Source organism: Lonchura striata, chromosome W (genome assembly GCF_050655825.1).
Source record: "Lonchura striata isolate lonStrDom1 chromosome W, ASM5065582v1, whole genome shotgun sequence".
In the NCBI taxonomy this organism is placed as follows: Eukaryota; Metazoa; Chordata; class Aves; order Passeriformes; family Estrildidae; genus Lonchura; species Lonchura striata.
This window is the reverse complement of record NC_140743.1, coordinates 17,245,773-17,264,368: the sequence shown is the minus strand read 5'-3', so window position 1 is coordinate 17,264,368 and position 18,596 is coordinate 17,245,773. Positions and strand designations below refer to the sequence as shown.

Genomic DNA, 18,596 nt, shown 5'->3' with positions numbered 1-18,596 from the left:
ATTGGAGGGTGAAATTGCCACCTCTCCAACCACACTGGTCAAACCAACAGTCCATCAATTCCCTCTTCTCCAAAAGAAGAATGCCATACAATCATTATTTATATGACAAAGCATGAGAACTCCAGTAGAAATATGTAAACATCAGAAGGCATAGAAAACTTTTAGAAGAACTTTAAATCTCTAAAAAGAACAGGGTGACATCTCAACCTTTTTCCGTTAAAAAAAAAAGAAAAATGAACAATGTTAAAAGGGAAAAATTTGAACAATGTTCAGTTTCCACTCGTGGAGGAATCATCGGAATGATCACTCATGTCATCTGCATTCGAGTCATTACTCAATGATTCATCCACTTGATGGCTTTCAATTTGGTCACGGTTTTCATTTTGCCTTACAGCCGGATTCTGTCTCAGGTCAGGTCGAAGACACTTCGAAGGTACCCAGTGTACCCCAGTATCTGTGTATACGCACACATACCCACGCCCCAAAGCAATAAGGTCATAGTGACCTTCCCACTGTTTGGTGATTAAATTCTGCACCCAAACCTTTGCCCGATGCTGATGTGTCTCATCTGAAGCCTGCAATGAAAGGTGAAGATTCAAAATGACAGGGTTATTTGAATTTCGCAGCAAAGTAAGATGATTGATGGTATACAAAGCTTTTGCCAAACGACTGTATGGGGTTTCACCCTGCTTTCTCCATTTTTGTTTTTGAAGAACCCGTTTCAGAGTACCATGACAGTGTTCTACAATAGCTTGACCAGTCGGACAATGAGGGTGTCCTAGGTTGACTATATGATGCCTTTATCCCCAATCGTCTGCCCTGTTTATGTTGAATAATAAGTTCTACACCTTTAAGACTTGTTCCAGGAGTGAAAGGGGCGGGGGGGGGGGGGGGGGGAAGAAGCGCAGAGTTTGTTTTCAAGAACTGCACTCCCTCCTCCACATTCCTGCTCCTGGACTGTGTGTCTGTGGACGGACAGACAACGAGACAGAGCTCTCCTTCTTTTCCCAGTTAATTTTAGCTAGCTGAGGCAAAGAAGTTCCCTGGACTGTGGTTTTTTTCCCTTTCTCTGGACCTGCTCTGGACTGAACACCAGAAGAGCAACAGCAGCAGCACCTGTGGCCCAGCGGGCCAGGCCTGGGCCATGGCCTTTCCAGTGCCGGAGGGACTGATCAGAGACTGAGTGAGCCCAGCTGCAACCTGGGGGATTTTTCTGAGTTTGTCTCTCTCTTGGAGTGGCAAGAAGTTTTATTGTTTAATATTGTTTAAGTTTGCTAGTTCAATAAACAGGTTTTTTCCACTTTTTCTCCAAAGAGGTATCTTTCCCGAACTGGTTGGGGGAGGGGCCAATCGAATCTGCTTTCCTGAAAGAACACTTTTGAGGCTCTTTTCCCAAATTTGCCCTAAACCAGGACAAATACATTCATTGGCGCCCAACTACCGGGGCTCGAGAAAAAAAAAAAAAAAAAAGTGGAAAAAAACCTTTATTCCTTGATTGATTGGATGTTGGTTGTGCTTAATTGGTAGTGGGTTAAAGCAGTCAGTAGCCATGTTGCTTTCATTCATAATGTCTCTTGGGGTGGAGGCCTTCATGTGGGTCTGGTCTCCAGGCTTTTTTGAGGTTTTAGTACTTTTCTGGTCACTAGGATTCTTGTCCCTTACACGTAGTTTTTACAGTAGAAGAACACTGATTAAAATAGCCATTGGGCTGGGCTTGGTGATACTGGTTTATAAGGTGCTTGTAAAGATGCTGGAGTCTGTTCAAGATATGTATAGTTTATGGTTTTTTCGTCCTACCCTGCATCCTAGTTCCAGTAGTATGTTCTGGGAGTTTATTAGTAATTACACCCGGTTTGTTAGAGGAGGAGCAGGGCATGAGGTTTTCTAGCCTCTCCTTTCCTTCTTCTCTTTCGAATCTGGTATGTCACTTTTTGAGAATGTTCAGTTTCCCCTGAATATTAAAGAGACCATCTTTCTAGTATTCATTCTGGTAAACTTTCTGGTAAACTTCCTTTATACAGCCTGCAGTTTCTCTAGAGTGAAGGCTGAGATGTCCAGAGGACCTGATGAAACCCTTCACCCAGGTGTGGAAAATTCTGAGTGGTGTGGGAAATGGGAAAATATGGGCCAGACCCTGAAGGAATTTTCTGACCCTGTAGAGTGGGATTTTCCACATGAACAAATTCAGAACCCAGCTGAGGTGGGGAAATACCTGGAAGAGAAGTGCCACAATGACTCTAAGGAGGAAAACCTCATTGCAATAAGCTGGGCTCTGGCTTATGCTTATCGCACACTGCTAGATACTGTAGGCCATCAGACAGAGGCAGGGGGGCAGGGAGATAAACCAGCAGCTATCCCAGTCACTCAGGCTGCAGACAACACCCCAGTTACCCAGGCTGTAGCTAAAACAGACAGTGAACCTTAACCACTGGCAGTCGCTGCAGGAAAAAAGAAAAGCAAAACTGACCAGCCAGGAACTGATGATGATGATCCAGGAGAAGGACCCTCAAAGCTAATTACTGACACAAAAGCTGGAGTTAGGACAACTGAGGCAGGATCAGAAGCCACTACTGAGTCCTATTCCCTGAAGGACCTTCGTGGCCTAAGAAAAAATTACACTCGACGACCTGATGAGTCTATAATTAGTTGGTTGGTCCGTCTTTGGGATGCTGCAGGGGAGGCTACAATTCTGGATGGTAGTGAGGCAAGACATTTGGGATCCCTGTCACATGATCCTGTCATTGACCAAGGAATGATGAGGGGGGCTAACCCTCACAGCCTCTGGGCACGGGTTCTGGAAAGTGTAGCACAAAGATACCTGTGTGCAGATGATCTTTATATGCAGCAGACCCAGTGGAAGACTATAGAACAAGGAATTCAATGCTTGAGGGAAATGGCAGTGGCAGAGATTGTCTTCTCAGATGATGTAGATACTGTAAATCCAGACTTGGTACTGTGTACATCCGTGATGTGGTGAAAACTTGTAAGACTTGGGCCACATGAATACGCTTCTGCTGTAGCAATAATGAAGCGAGATGATGGTGAGGAGACTGTGCTTGATATGGCAAAGAAGCTCCGAGCATATGCAGATGCTGTACATGGCCTAACACATGCCAGAATTGCAGCAGTGGAAACATGTCTGCAGAAACTAGAAGACAAGATAGAGGAGAGTCATAAGAAACTCAGGGAGGAGATGAAAGAGGGTTTTCTCCAAGTCTCAGCAATACAGATCAGAGGTCCTGGTACCCAACACAGACATTCCCCAGATGGGGAAAGAAGGTACATCTCAAGAGCTGAGCTGTGGTACTTCCTGCGTGATTGTGGAGAAAATATGAAGAAATGGGATAGGAAACCTACTGGTGCTCTGGCACAACGGGTGCGTGAATTGAAGGGACGCAAGACTCCGAAAGGAAGTTTCACCAAAAGGGAACCAGCTCCAGTGACCCATAATCAAACTGCTGTATATGATGATGATGATGACGATATTTCCGATCCCCTTGAAGGAACCTCCAAGACATATGCCCCAGGAAAGAAGGATAACCAGGCTTAGAGGGGCCCTGCCTCGTGCCAGGTAGAGGCTAGGGAAAACCGTATTTTTTGGACTGTGTGGATTCGTTGGCCTGGCACATCAGAACCACAAGTATATAAAACTTTGGTCGACACTGGTGTGTGAGAAGATTATTCTCCTGAACGGTGGGGGTGTAGGGAGGCAGAGATCTCTGAAGCTTGCTCTTGGGGAGAGAGGTTTATTGGAGATCTAGGAATGCCCGAGCCTCGTGCTTTTAGGCGTAGCACGTGGCCAAGCTTAGGAGGACGGGGGAGGGGAGGGAGAAACGGAGGGAGAGGAGAAGGGATGCCCCAGGGGGGAGGAAGTCCAAGAGAGGAGGAGAGGGCCAAGAGAGGAGGAGGGAGGAAGTCCAAGAGACCGCATGGCCCCTCGGAACTACCTTTTCAGGGGCTCCTAGATGGGCCGGGACAAGGCATGGGCCAATGGGGTTACAGACATTGATGTTTTAGGGGCAGGTACAGAGGTGTGGGATGAGCCATACAATCTTTTGGGGGGTGGGATGGAACAGTCCATTTCACTCCATGATTCATCCAAGGGTAGAAGTGACATTCGGCTAGCTAAGATAACAATCCTATCTATCTATCCTCTGCAACAGTGGTGCACAGTGCACATTATTCCTATCAAAATATGTGGGGGCAGAACATGTTTCTGTTGCTGGTGTGACAGGGGGATCACAGGACTTTACTTCAGTGGAAGCTGAGATCAGCCTGACTGCCGCGCTCCCGCCTCAAATCCCTTTTCTCTCAGCCCCGGCTAGCTCTTGTGGGGCGAGGGCGGGCGATGGAGGCACCCTCCGCCGCTCCCAGCTGGGGTTTGGAGAGTGCCTTTGTGGGTTCCGGGCAGCGCTAGCAAGCCTCGCGGTGGTAAATGAAGAGCGGATCCTGCTGGGGGCTAAGTCCAAGTTTATTGTAGCCCAACGGGGCCAAATATCCTAGAACGGTGCCAGCCAACAGGAACAAGCACAAGGTGCTTGCACTGGCTTATAAACTGTAAGGGAGGGGTATCCAACGACCAATGGGGATAGGGATAGGGGGTGGCTCCGGGATGCGGGGATATGGTGGAGTCCAATGGGGGAAAGATATGGGGGGAGCCCCAGGTCCTCGCCCAATCACCCGGTGCCCTGAGTAGAAGCTTCTGGATGGATGGGAAGGGGCACTGAGTGATAGACAAGGCACCCGGGGGGGGGGGGGGTAAAATGCCTCTTTCAGGGTGATGGATAGATACTGGGAAGGCGGGAAGGGAGGACAAGGCGGGAAAACTGGGGATAAACCAAGTTGCACACGGGGGTACAAAGGAATAAACCAATACATAATACAGGGATAATAAAACATACAAATAACGCAACTCCACACCTGAGCACAGGGCAAGCCTAGAGACCCCCTGGTAACGCGGCATCACCTACTAAGTGCCATCCTGTGGACTCCACAGGGACAGAAGCAGATGCCTGACTGGAAGTCGGCTCAACACCACCCGATATCACGTCCCCTGCAGCATCAACAGGGCCAGAGCAGCCATCTCTGCACCACGGGACGCTATGCACAGAGGCACAATCAAGCATATTCTTGACCTTTGCTTTGACTTCTCGCCAAAACAGCTCGTGTTCCCTCGGACGTGCAGTCACCTTACACGGCGGAAGTGTCCACAAGGCCAAGGAAGAAGACCCACAGCCCTGGGGAAACATGGGTCTCCCGCCAGCCGTGTCACACATCTCCTCCTACAACTAGTGGATGGGGCAGGAAGCAATAAACAAATGGAAAAAAGAAAAACCAAAACACACACACACCCTCCCCCCGGATCCCCTTGGATCCTTCCACACTAAACAAAACTATAAGAGATCTCTTAACACCCAACTCAGGTGCTAAAACAAAGCAAAATACCTCCTTTATTCAGTTACTCACATTCCTTTGTGAGGATTCTTGTGCTCTGATACGGTCTGGACTGCAGCTGTGGCCCCCAGTGCCAGCACAGGGAGCAAGAGCTGGATGTTCCTCTGGTTCAGGGCATTTTCCAGATGCCCCTGTCCCAGTGGAGTCTGCCGAAAACTGATGCCAAGAATGGCTACCTATAAGAGACGCTAGTCAGAGTTAAAAGAATAAAGTAGGTATTTATTAAGGGTCTTTAACATATACACTTTGGGCAGTGCAAAAGCCTCGAAGAGGCTACACCCAAGATAGACAACAGTCACAAGTTTTTTTGGCAGATATAAGTTTGGTCTGTTTGCATATCAGAGGTTAATTGTCCAATTACAGATTTAAGTAATGACGTCACATTCCCCCAGTTCGCTTCTCCCCAATTTACTTTTATTTATACTTTTTGGGGCCTGAGGCTGTTATGGTGACCTTGTTTCTCAGGCCTGGGAGGATTGTTTTGTCTAACTAAGCTGTGAAGAGAGCTTACTAACACTCTGTATGAAGTTCAGAGTTTTACACTAATGCAGTAGAGAATCTGAAAAATATAAAAGATAAAGCTTAAGGCATTAATTAATCATAAGCAGTGCCTACATTTAGCCAGCACTCATTAAGTTTCTTTTTCACAGACTCTTATTGTTACCTTGATCATTAAATCACGGAAAACTTAAATTTGCTAAACTAACCCTGATTAGCTTTAATAAAGAAAACCTGATGGAGTTGAAGATTGGATATCTGGGACCTTAAATTTATGGCCCTTCAAGGACATGTTGGAGTTACTAAAAGATACAGAGGTGATTACAGTCTGAAGAGTTGGAGACTCCCTGTCTGAGAAGATGATAAGAGGACTAAAAATTGTGGGCTCATTAGCATGAGGACTGAGAGATCAATAACAAATAGAGGATAGAATACTAATTAATGAAGAGAATTATGTAACTTAGAACCAATGAACATTAATTTCTTTGTTTGCTAAAAATGTATAAATAACTAAAAAGTCTTGAAAGGAGTGTGTGAAGCTGGAATAATTTGCTACATACCCTGACCAGAATAAAGTAATCTCTGGCTCGCCAACATTTAAAAGATAGGGTTGGAGGGTTTCATTTCTTCCTGGCAATTTAAGTAACAATTTTTGGCAACTCAGATGGGACAACTGCTTTTGATGCTCCACAGATTTGTGGGATTGGGAGGAACCTCAATGCACACATGGAAGGTTTTTTGGAGAAGTCCTCCTGAGACAGAGTGAAAATTTAACAGGGTAGAAATACATTTAGATTTAAGTGAAATGTGCTGCTTTGAGCTTACTAGCATAAGTAAAATATGCTATTTAGTCTGGTAACTGCAGCACTAGTAAAACTGCCCCAGCTGAGGAGAAAGAATACAAATTTCTAAGCTGAAGAGATAAGTGTCCTAGGTTGACTGTATTATGCCTTTATCCCCAATTGTCTGTCCTGTTTATGTTGAATAATAGGTTTTACACCTTTAAGACTTGTTCCAAAAGTGAAAGGGGGGGGGAAGAAGTGCGGAGTTTGTTTTCAAGAACTGCACTCCCTCCTCCACATTCCTGCTCCTCAGCTGTGTTGTCTGCAGACAGACAGACAGTGAGACAAAGCTCTCCTTTACTTTTATAGTTAGTTTTAGCTAGCTAAGGCAAAGAAGTTCCCTAGACTGTGTTTTTTTCCCTTTCTTTAGACTTGGTCTGGTCTGAACACCCAGAAGAGCAGCAGCAGCTCGCACCAGTGGCCCAGCAGGCCGGGCCTGGGCCGCGGCATTTCCAGCACCGGAGAGACTGATAAGAGACTGAGTGAGCCCAGCTGCAGCCCCGGGGATTTTTCTGAGTTTTTTCTGAGTTTTCCTGTGAGTTTTTGGTGCATTGATAGGCTGGCACCTTGTGTGAGTACTATTGCATTGCAGAGTTTGTGAGAGGGGCTGGTATTGCTGTCCTATGCCCCAAGTGTAAATTGAAGGTTCCTGATCAAGCTGATTCAGAGCCTAAGATCTTAAAGCTTATGTGTGAAGGATCGCATCTGATATCTGTCACCCGGAGGTCTGTGTGTGAGAAAAACTAGAAAAACTGAGAAAGGACTGTGAAGCTTGAGTAGAAACAAAATAGTGTCAAGAATGATAACTAACCAGAGCAAAGAGGTTCCCAAACAAGCCCATTTGGGGGGACCTAACTGTGAGAAAACTACCAGTAGGGGCGGCCTGGAAAATAAAAAATTTATATTACCTTATTGCAATCAGTGCTGTTTTATGATGGGAAAGCAAATGAGGTAATGTATTGTATGCTAATATGTTTTTCACCTTAAAGAATCAATCAGAATGGCAGAGTAACTGTGAGGTTCAGAGTTCCTTCTGACCCACTGGTGTTAGCTCTTGAAAAAGAAAACAAAGCAAAGGGAAGGCAAATCAAATGTGTTGACAAAGTTAATCATGCTGAAATACAAAAATGAAATACATGATTTGTTAAAGGCTCCTCCTAAGGTAACAGAGGATGAGGAGTACCTCCCCAAAAGGGAAGAGGACTCAGGCTCCAAAGATATATCCACTTGAACCAATCCCCCTCTTGGCAATCCAATCTCATCCAGAACTAGGAGGTAACAGACCCCTCTGCAAGAGGCAGAGGGACCAGAAGAAGGGAAAAGGGTGGAATTTTGGTTGATACAGGGGCCATATATTCAGTTTTAAATAAAGCTTTAGTACCTGTAGAGAATGATTATATTGTAGTGTGGGGAACAACTAGCCAGTCTGAGAAGGAATACTTCTGCAAACTTTTAAAGTAACAATGAGGTATTTACAAGATTTTGTATATGCCCAATTCACTAAACATTCTACAATGGGGAGATTACCCTGGAAGTAAATAATCAAAAGTACATAGAGGTGTTAAGTTTAACATTAACAGACATTGAAAAGAAGAAGGAAATTAGTGAAGATATATTAGGACAAGTATTTTCAGGAGTATGGGCCTCTAATGCACTAGGGAAGGCAAAGAATGCCCCCCATAGTAATCAAGCTTAAGGAAAGAACACAACCAGTGAAAATTAAGCAGTACCCCCTGAAAAAAAGGTAGGGAAAAAATCAGCCCAATAATTGATAGTACAGGATTGAGGGCTTCAATAAGATAACAAAGGATTTATATCCTGTGGTGTGGGAACCCCAGCCTTGTTTTGGGGCCACATGTGGTGGTGAAATTCCTCCTCCAACCCGTGCTTCCAAAGAAAAACTCCGCAGGCTTAGCTGTTCGGTCTCAAGGCAGTTTATTGCTAGTTACCTAACAGATTATGTTCTTGGACTGCAGCTATTTGATCAGTGGCCTGGGTAGAGGCACACACACACCCTGACATCCTCTCAATCTGCTGTCTTCTTCGTCTCTCTCCCCGCCCAGGGTTGCTGCTATCTTTTATAAGATATATTACGTATAACATGTTTACAATTATTCCCCAATACCTACTACCTACGTTGCCAAGTGTTTTTCTACTCTAAACCAATCTGTGAGTGCCAACATCACCAAGAACATGGAGGCAAGGAAGAAGAAGGAAGAAGGATGGGTTCAGCCCACTTTCCTCCATCTTAGAACTTCTGACCCCCATGTACAAAGTGAAAACCCCCCTGTACATGTGCTAAAACCCCCCTGTACAATACTAAAAAAATTTCCCCTCTACTTCGTAACTACTTATACTATACTATCTAACCTTTTGTGATTGCTTGTTCCACCTCCAAAGTTGGTAATTCATTCCATGGCTCAAACTCAAAATCACAGTTGTTTTTCAGCTGTCTGCCAGGGTCTAGAATGCTTCTGACCAAGGCCTGGAACCTCTAAAAATGTCTGAGAGACATTTTGAGTTCCCACATCTCCCCTCCCTGTTTGAACCAGAAACACTTGCTTTGCCATGTTGTTCAAGGCTCTTTGAATGCACATGAAAATGCATGGCAGAACAAGTAGAACTACAAACCCTATAAGAATATATAACACTATTTAAAAAAGTTTTTCCACAATGGTGAAAGATTAAAAAAGCCAATGAAATCATTTCACCAGAATCTTGTAAGTTTCTCTTTTCTCAATTTGCTGATACTACTTTGCATGTTTCATATTTTCATGAATAGATTTTGAATGATCAAGCAAGTTCATGCAGCATGTCCCCTCAAATTTTTCACATCTGTGCCTATGTGACAGCAGCAAATAACCAACTGCCGCCTTGTTCTGAAGCACCGCTTGTCTTGCACTGCTGATATTTGTTAACATGTCACTCAGTGCAGATGAAATGGCACGATTATGTTTACTCAATCCAGCATGCTATGTGGTCCAATTGTGTCAAGGTCACCCCCAACGCTGTTTTTGGGGTGAGAAAATTGCAACTGCAATTCTCCGAGCCTTGTCCCAAATACAGACATCATTATCACAATTTGGCTATATTGTTCAAAGGACCTTTTCTCTTTCCTGTGTGTGTGCTCCTTTAAAGTTTTCAAATCAGGTGTTATCAATGAGAGCTCCTCAATGCTGCATGGACTGCTTTTGACTTTTGCAGGGATAGCAGGCCAAATTCTGTCCCCGCAAATGAAAAAACATTCCCTTCGGTAAAGTGGCTGGGTGTTGAAGGGATAGTTTGCTCATCGCTTTGGTGTGACTGCACCAGGCATTTCTATGAAAGAACTGATTTGGAATGATATCTACTATCTGATTATCTATCTTTGCCACTCTCAATGGATTGAATTCGGTACCAAATCCCATTTTTGTCGATCCAAAAATTTGCCAACTTTGGAGGTTCAAAAATTGTTTCCCCAGTTCTGAATGGGTCAGGCAAATGCTGTCCAGACCCGCTGCCTTTGCCAAAGTCTCCCACACCTTTTCCCTTGGTTGTCTCATGGGAAAGCCTGTCCCATTGCCCAAGGCAACAAGCAAAGGAATGAAGCACATGAACACTATCTGTCTGAACCCCATGTCCATGTCCCCAACCTCTGTGAGAAACCCCGCAATGCAGCAACATCCAAACAACACTTGATTCCCCAGAAAAACCCCAAGTCTCTGAGTTCCCAATCGTTGTCTGACGAGACGTCTGCAGCGTTGCTGTCCATCTTTGTCTGCGTGCTTGCTTCTCTGCTTCTCTGGTCCATGTTCACTGGCATCTGCACCCGATAAGGTTTCACATGCCTTGCCGACACCCACTTCGATCCTCGTTCTATAGAAACACAAACAAAACCCTTGCCCCAAGTTATTAATGTAAATGAACTTTCAATTTGTCCTGACTCTGGGTTTTTGACCAAAACTAAAGAATTTTCCCTTAGCACTGCTCGTGCACTGTTTGTAAAATGTCTGACAATTCACATACAAAACTTTGTTCAACTGCATGTGAGATGTTGCTCCTGTCTCCTCCTTTTCTGTTTATCCAAATGGATTTCAAGGTATGATATATTCTGTGGTTTCTCCTGTATGTCATGATCCAAAAATTGCTCCTGAAAATGTGTGAACTGAAACATAAATGTGAAAACATATAAACTGAAACACAAATGTTTTCAAGCTTCTCAAAAAATGCATATCTTGTGACATCAGTTTGCCACAGCTGAAGACTTTTTTCAAACCTCTCAAATTGATCACTCCTGTAAATACAGGACGCTGTACAAACTGACACTCTGACAAGCATTGATGATTTCCTTTGCCTGACCTCTAGAAATCGAAAGGATTCCATCAATGTTTGTATACTTTTGTGAAAAAATGCATGGCTCAATTTTTCTTGCTCAAAAATGTCTGGCAGTGTTTGTGAGATGGACACTGTGAATCTGTCTACATGAACATTTATGTCTTGGTTAGACAAGACAGGAGTCTGTGAAAGAGGGCAAAGCCTCCTGTACAATGGAGAACGGCAAACCCCCCTCCCTCTGAATTACCAGGATCTTTAAATTAAAAGGCTCTCAGGCAAAGATATGGGAGTGGGAGTAACAATTCTTTACTAGGAGAAAACTGGACAACAATTTAAAAAAGGCAAATGCAATCGGTACAAACAAAACCAGTGAAAGAAAAAGTCTAGAACCTGAGGAATGCCAGTATCAGTTTTGCTGGGACAATTGCTTTCCCTTGCAATAGTTGATGAGTTGCAGCTGAAGTGGTGATCTTTAGAAGGGTATAATTTTCCTCTGAAGATCTGGTGGCAGTGGGGGCCGGTCTTCCTCTGCGCCGGGGTTGCCTCTGAGCTCCGCTGCCGTCGCCTCTGCGCGCCGGCTGCTTCGCTGCGAGTGCCGCCGAAGAGAGAGCGAGAGAGAGCTGCTTTCCCCGGGAATCCCGCGCAGAGAGAGAGAGAGCTGCTTCTCTCGGAGTCCCGCGAAGAAGAGAGAGAGCTGCTTCCCCCCTCTGGGTGGGACCCCTCACGGTGTTACATTTTTTTCAGCCCTTCATTGAATCAGTCAATGGTGTATAAACAAACCATTGCCTCTACAGGACAAACCATTGTCTCTGAGAGAGATAACAAAAACCTGTCCAACCGGTTCGCCTTCGACAGATGGCAAATGGAATACAAGCTTATCTTACAACCCAGGACATTATCCACCCCTTATTCTATTTCCATCTGCACACCATGAAATCTTACACCCAGTTCTCTCTTAAGACCAAGTTTCCCTGTGGTACACAGCGGGTCTCCCCATTTTCCTGCATTACCCACCAAGTGTAACCAGGTCCTTGAGCAAAGACAATCCCACGAATGGGTTGGTCTTTGCCTGAGGTGGGATTAATCCAAACAGTTTTCCCTAAAATACCTTTCATATGTACTACAGGGACCTTATCTCCATCTACTGCGTGTAAGGGTTCTGACTGAGCAGGGCCAGCTCGATTGACAGACCCCCGGGTGTTGACCATCCAGGTTGCTTTTGCCAGGTTAATTTCCCAGTTTCTAAATGTTCCCCCACCAAGTGCCTTCAGGGTAGTCTTAAGGAGTCCGTTGCACCGTTCAACTTTGCCGGCAGCTGGAGCATGATAGGGAATATGATATATCCATTCGATACCATGTTCTCTGGCCCAGGTGTTGATAAGGCTGTTCTTGAAATGGGTGCCGTTGTCAGACTCAATTCTCTCAGGGGTGCCGTGTCTCCACAGGACTTGTTTTTCCAAGCCTAAGATGGTGTTCCGGGCAGTGGCATGAGGTACAGGGAAAGTCTCCAGCCATCCAGTGGTGGCTTCTACCATGGTCAGCACGTAGCGCTTGCCTTGGCGTGTCTGGGGCAGTGTGATGTAGTCAATCTGCCAGGCCTCCCCATACTTGTACTTGGACCACAGCCCACCATACCATAGGGGCTTCACTCTCTTGGCCTGTTTGATGGCAGCACACGTCTCACAGTCATGGATAACCTGGGAAACACTGTCCATGGTTAGATCCACCCCTCGGTCTCGTGCCCACTTGTAGGTGGCATCTCTGCCCTGATGACCTGAGGCATCATGAGCCCATCGAGCCAGGAACAACTCCCCCTTATGGTGCCAATCTAAGTCTATCTTTGACACCTCTATTTTTGCTGCCTGATCTACCTGCTCGTTGTTCCGGTGCTCCTCATTAGCCCGACTTTTGGGGACATGGGCATCTACATGACGGACTTTCACCGTCAGCTTTTCCACCCGAGAGGCAATGTCTTTCCATATATCAGCAGCCCAGATTGGCTTTCCTCTACGTTGCCAGTTGGCCTTCCTCCACCTTCCCAGCCAGCCCCACAGAGCATTGGCTACCATCCATGAATCAGTATAAAGGTAGAGCTTTGGCCACTTCTCTCTTTCAGCAATGTCCAGAGCCAGCTGAACGGCCTTGAGTTCAGCGAGTTGGCTCGATCCACCTTCTCCTTCGGTAGCTTGTGCAACTTGGCGTGTGGGGCTCCATACGGCTGCTTTCCACTTCCGGTTCATCCCTACGATGCGACAGGAACCGTCAGTGAAAAGAGCGTAGCAGGTCTCCTCTGCTGGTAGTTGGTTGTATGGTGGAGCTTCTTCAGCCCTTGCCACTTGTACCTGCTCCTCATCATCAGTGAGACCAAAGTTTTCACCTTCTGGCCAGTTCGTAATTATCTCCAAAATCCCAGGGCGATTCAGGTTTCCAATACGGGCGCGTTGAGTGATGAGGGCAATCCATTTGCTCCATGTGGCGTCAGTGGCATGGTGGGTAGTAGGAACCTTTCCTTTAAACATCCACCCCAGCACCGGTAGTCGGGGTGCCAGGAGGAGTTGTGTTTCTGTGCCAATTACCTCAGAGGCGGCTTGAACTCCTTCAAAGGCAGCCAAGATTTCCTTCTCTGTGGGAGTGTAGTTGGCTTCAGACCCTCTGTAACTTCGGCTCCAGAATCCCAGTGGTCGGCCTCGAGTCTCCCCAGGCACTTTCTGCCAAAGGCTCCAAGACAACCCATGGTTCCCGGCTGCAGAGTAGAGCACATTCTTGACCTCTGGTCCCGTTCTGACTGGGCCAAGGGCTACAGCATGAGCGATCTCCTGCTTGATCTGGGTGAAGGCTTGTTGCTGCTCAGGGCCCCAGTGGAAATCATTCTTCTTTCGGGTAACTAGATAAAGAGGGCTCACAATCTGGCTATACTCAGGAATGTGCATTCTCCAGAAACCTATGGCACCCAGGAAAGCTTGTGTTTCCTTTTTGCTGGTTGGTGGGGACATAGCTGTGATCTTGTTGATGACCTCAGTGGGAATCTGGCGCCGTCCATCTTGCCATTTCACTCCCAGGAACTGGATCTCTCGGGCAGGTCCCTTGACTTTGCTCTTCTTGATGGCAAAGCCAGCTTCTAGTAGTATCTGGATGATCCTCTCACCTTTCTCAAACACTTCTGCCGCTGTGCTCCCCCACACAATGATGTCATCAATGTATTGCAGGTGTTCTGGAGCCTCACCCTTTTCTAGTGCAGCCTGGATCAGTCCATGGCAGATGGTGGGGCTGTGTTTCCACCCCTGGGGCAGTCGGTTCCAGGTGTACTGCACGCCCCTCCAGGTGAAAGCGAACTGAGGCCTGCATTCTGCTGCCAGAGGAATGGAGAAAAACGCATTAGCAATATCAATGGTGGCATACCACTTTGCTGCCTTGGACTCCAGCTCGTACTGGAGTTCCAGCATGTCCGGCACAGCAGCGCTCAGCGGTGGAGTCACTTCATTTAAGCCACGATAGTCCACAGTCAATCTCCATTCTTTGTCAGATTTGCGCACAGGCCAGATGGGGCTGTTGAAGGGTGAGTGGGTTTTGCTGACCACCCCTTGGCTCTCCAGCTCCCGAATCATTTTGTGGATGGGGATCACGGCATCTCGATCCGTCCGATACTGCCGGCGGTGCACTGTCGAGGTCGCAATTGGCACGCGTTGTTCTTCCACCCTTAGGAGTCCTACTGCAGAGGGGTTTTCTGACAGTCCAGGCAAGGTGTTCAATTGCTTAATGTCTTCTGCCTCTACAGCGGCTATTCCAAAAGCCCACCTGAGTCCCTTTGGGTCTTTGTAATATCCGTTCCGGAGGAAGTCTATGCCTAGGATACACGGAGCATCTGGGCCAGTCACTATAGGGTGTTTCTTCCACTCCTTCCCAGTCAGGCTCACCTCGGCTTCCACCAGAGTCAATTGTTGTGATCCCCCTGTCACACCAGCAATGGAAACAGGCTCTGCCCCCACATGTCCCGATGGTATCAGAGTACACTGTGCACCAGTATCAACTAAAGCATCATATTTTTGTGGCTCTGATGTGCCAGGCCATCGGATCCACACTGTCCAGAAGATCCGGTTTTCCCGTGCCTCTCCCTGGCTAGAGACAGGGCCCCTCTAACACTGGTTATCATTCCTTCCCTGGGCATACATACTAGAGGTCCCTTCAAGGGGGTCTGACAGATCGTACCCACAAGCTTGGTCACGGGAGGTTGAGGCTACCTTCACTTTGGTGGAACTCCCCCGGTTAGAGTTTCCCTCCTTGAGTTGACGGACCCGTGCTGCCAGGACAGAAGTGGGTTTCCCATCCCACCTCCCCATGTCTTCCCCATGGTCACGCAGGAAGAACCACAGATTAGCCCTTGGGGTGTACCCTCTCTCTCTAGCTGGGGATTGTTGGGTGCTGATTCTGGGGCCTGTGACTCTCACGGGTGCTGTATTAACCTTCCTTATCTCCTCCCTCATCTCCTTTTTAAACTCCTTAATCACAGCTGAGATATGAGCCTGCATTGGGCCATTAATCATACTCTCATAATTCCTAAGTTTGTTGGCAACAGAACCTATTGTCTCCCGGTGGGTGTCAGCATTGATCGTTGCAATGAAGGTGGCGTATTGAGATGGCCCAAGATTTGCCAGACTCCACAGCATTTGTCCCGTACACCTGACCTTGTCAGGATCATTATTGTGTCGTCCATCCCTCCCAAAGAGTACCTCCAATACTGCCACTTCTCTCAGCTGTTGGATCCCTTCCTCGAGGGTCTTCCAGCGCATTCTATGATGGTGCTCTTGCATTCTCTCTCTGTGGATAAACCTCTCCCTGACACTCATTAAGAGCCGCTCCCAGAGAGAAAGGGACCCTGGTTCCCTTACAAAAACCTGATTTATACTCGAGTCCTGGGTCAAGGGTCCCAAGTTCCTTGCCTCACCACCGTCCAGCTGCACGCCTGTACCCATAAGATCCCAAACCCGGAGTAGCCAGGTAGCATAAGCCTCACGCCCTCGTCGCACAATGTCTTTATGCAGATTGCGAAGACTTTCGTACGTCAGGGACTCGGTGATGATAGCAATCTCTGGCTCCCCTGTGGGTTGTGAGGTTCCTCCATTCCTGTCCCTATCTGCAGGGTGCTCTGCTTTCACCTTAGACTTCCTTGTTTCTACCGGGGCCACTGCTGCTGACCGTGACTGCCTTTGTGGTTCAGCTGGAACCTGGACAGTTGTAACATTAGTGGGTTCCACAGCTGTACTATTAGACTGTCCCTCCTCAAGGCAAAGGGCCGGTTTCTCACCAGCTGGGGAAATGCACTCCTTCAGCATCTCTCGTATCTCCTTAACCAGAACTCTCACCCAATCTGGGCGGTTCATTTCTGAGGTGGGCTGTGGGGCAGGGTCAGGCTCTGGAGCAGCAGCATCTCGAGTCTGTGGTGTAGGTGTGAGGGTAGTTATCCAGGTTAACCTTCCCTTATCTCTGAATGCTAAATATAACAGAACTATCAGCAACACCACCCATTGTATGGTATCATTAGCACTTATAAAGGATCTTAACCCTTTGAGAACTGGTGGAGCAGACCCAAAAAGATGGTTAAAAGGTTGAGAGAAAGTTTGCCCAGGTGCTATTTCCTCGCAGTAGGTACCGTTATTAAAGTAACCCCAAAAACATACAGTTAACGTGTGATAGCTATGAATCCATGTACCTGCCTTCCAGAGGAAATTAAAGATCCATGAATTCCTCACCCAATTAACCCAGAAGCCAAACTTGATAACAGACACCGTAGCCTTAGTTATAGGACCCATTTTTAGATAAGGGTCTGCAAATGGGAAAAGTATAGCTACGATCACATGCCACCCAAACCAAGGTAAACTAGACCACATGGTGATGCTGAAGATGTTTTTACACACAACAAAACCAAATTACTTAAGAACTGTTAATCCTTTTTCCCTCTCAATGCCCTCGGGCCTCACGTTGATGCACCAAATTCTGTCTTGGTTAGACAAGACAGGAGTCTGTGAAAGAGGGCAAAGCCTCCTGTACAATGGAGAACGGCAAACCCCCCTCCCTCTGAATTACCAGGATCTTTAAATTAAAAGGCTCTCAGGCAAAGATATGGGAGTGGGAGTAACAATTCTTTACTAGGAGAAAACTGGACAACAATTTAAAAAAGGCAAATGCAATCGGTACAAACAAAACCAGTGAAAGAAAAAGTCTAGAACCTGAGGAATGCCAGTATCAGTTTTGCTGGGACAATTGCTTTCCCTTGCAATAGTTGATGAGTTGCAGCTGAAGTGGTGATCTTTAGAAGGGTATAATTTTCCTCTGAAGATCTGGTGGCAGTGGGGGCCGGTCTTCCTCTGCGCCGGGGTTGCCTCTGAGCTCCGCTGCCGTCGCCTCTGCGCGCCGGCTGCTTCGCTGCGAGTGCCGCCGAAGAGAGAGCGAGAGAGAGCTGCTTTCCCCGGGAATCCCGCGCAGAGAGAGAGAGAGAGCTGCTTCTCTCGGAGTCCCGCGAAGAAGAGAGAGAGCTGCTTCCCCCCTCTGGGTGGGACCCCTCACGGTGTTACATTTTTTTCAGCCCTTCATTGAATCAGTCAATGGTGTATAAACAAACCATTGCCTCTACAGGACAAACCATTGTCTCTGAGAGAGATAACAAAAACCTGTCCAACCGGTTCGCCTTCGACAGATGGCAAATGGAATACAAGCTTATCTTACAACCCAGGACAATTTACTTTTACTAAAAACCTCAGAAATGAAGAATGCATTCTGATGTGCATAACAAAATATTTATGTTCTCTGTCTATCAGGATTATTTTCATACATAATAGATACGAATATAAAACTTCATTGTCCATATGTTTTAAAGTGATTCCTCTAATTGTTTGGTCACATTTGCAATATACACTGAATCTGTGGTCAGATTGATGGCTTCTGAAATAACTGAAAAACCTTGACTATTACTACTAATTTTACAATTTGTGGTGAGTCTTTTACCATTTTTTACATCTGATTCCCATTTCTCTATTTTTGGAATTTTCCATGTGATTTGTGAGTTTTCCTTGAACTATCAGTAAACACTGTCATCTTTTCTATTAATTCTTAACTTATTTTTGATTTTTCTCTAAAACTTATTTTTGCATTTAACGTATTGTGAGCTAAAAAATGAACTGTGCAAACTTCTGGGTATTCTAACAACGTGATTGAGAAATCTTGTGACTTTGGATTGTCCACTCAAAATATTTTTTCTTTCTTTAAATGTAAATGAATGATTAGGAAATCTCTGCCTGACATTGTCAGCAATCCAGTGTTTGCCTTAACAATGATCTGAGCCATTATCTCTAAATCTATAAGAACACCTTTTGAGGGCCTGTAAGATAAAAACAAAGATCTATTTTAAACTTCATGAAAACATTACCACGATCCTTGCTCAAAGTTATTAACTTGACTGATTTTTTTTTCAATTTGATCCGTCCAGTGTCTGGC

At 46.2% G+C, this 18,596-nt stretch overlaps 1 pseudogene; it reads left to right on the top strand.

Moving 5' to 3' along the window:
* Positions 1-1,549: 1,549 nt before the first annotated feature.
* LOC146763125 (uncharacterized) lies at positions 1,550-3,550 on the top strand (annotated as a pseudogene).
* Positions 3,551-18,596: the final 15,046 nt, after the last annotated feature.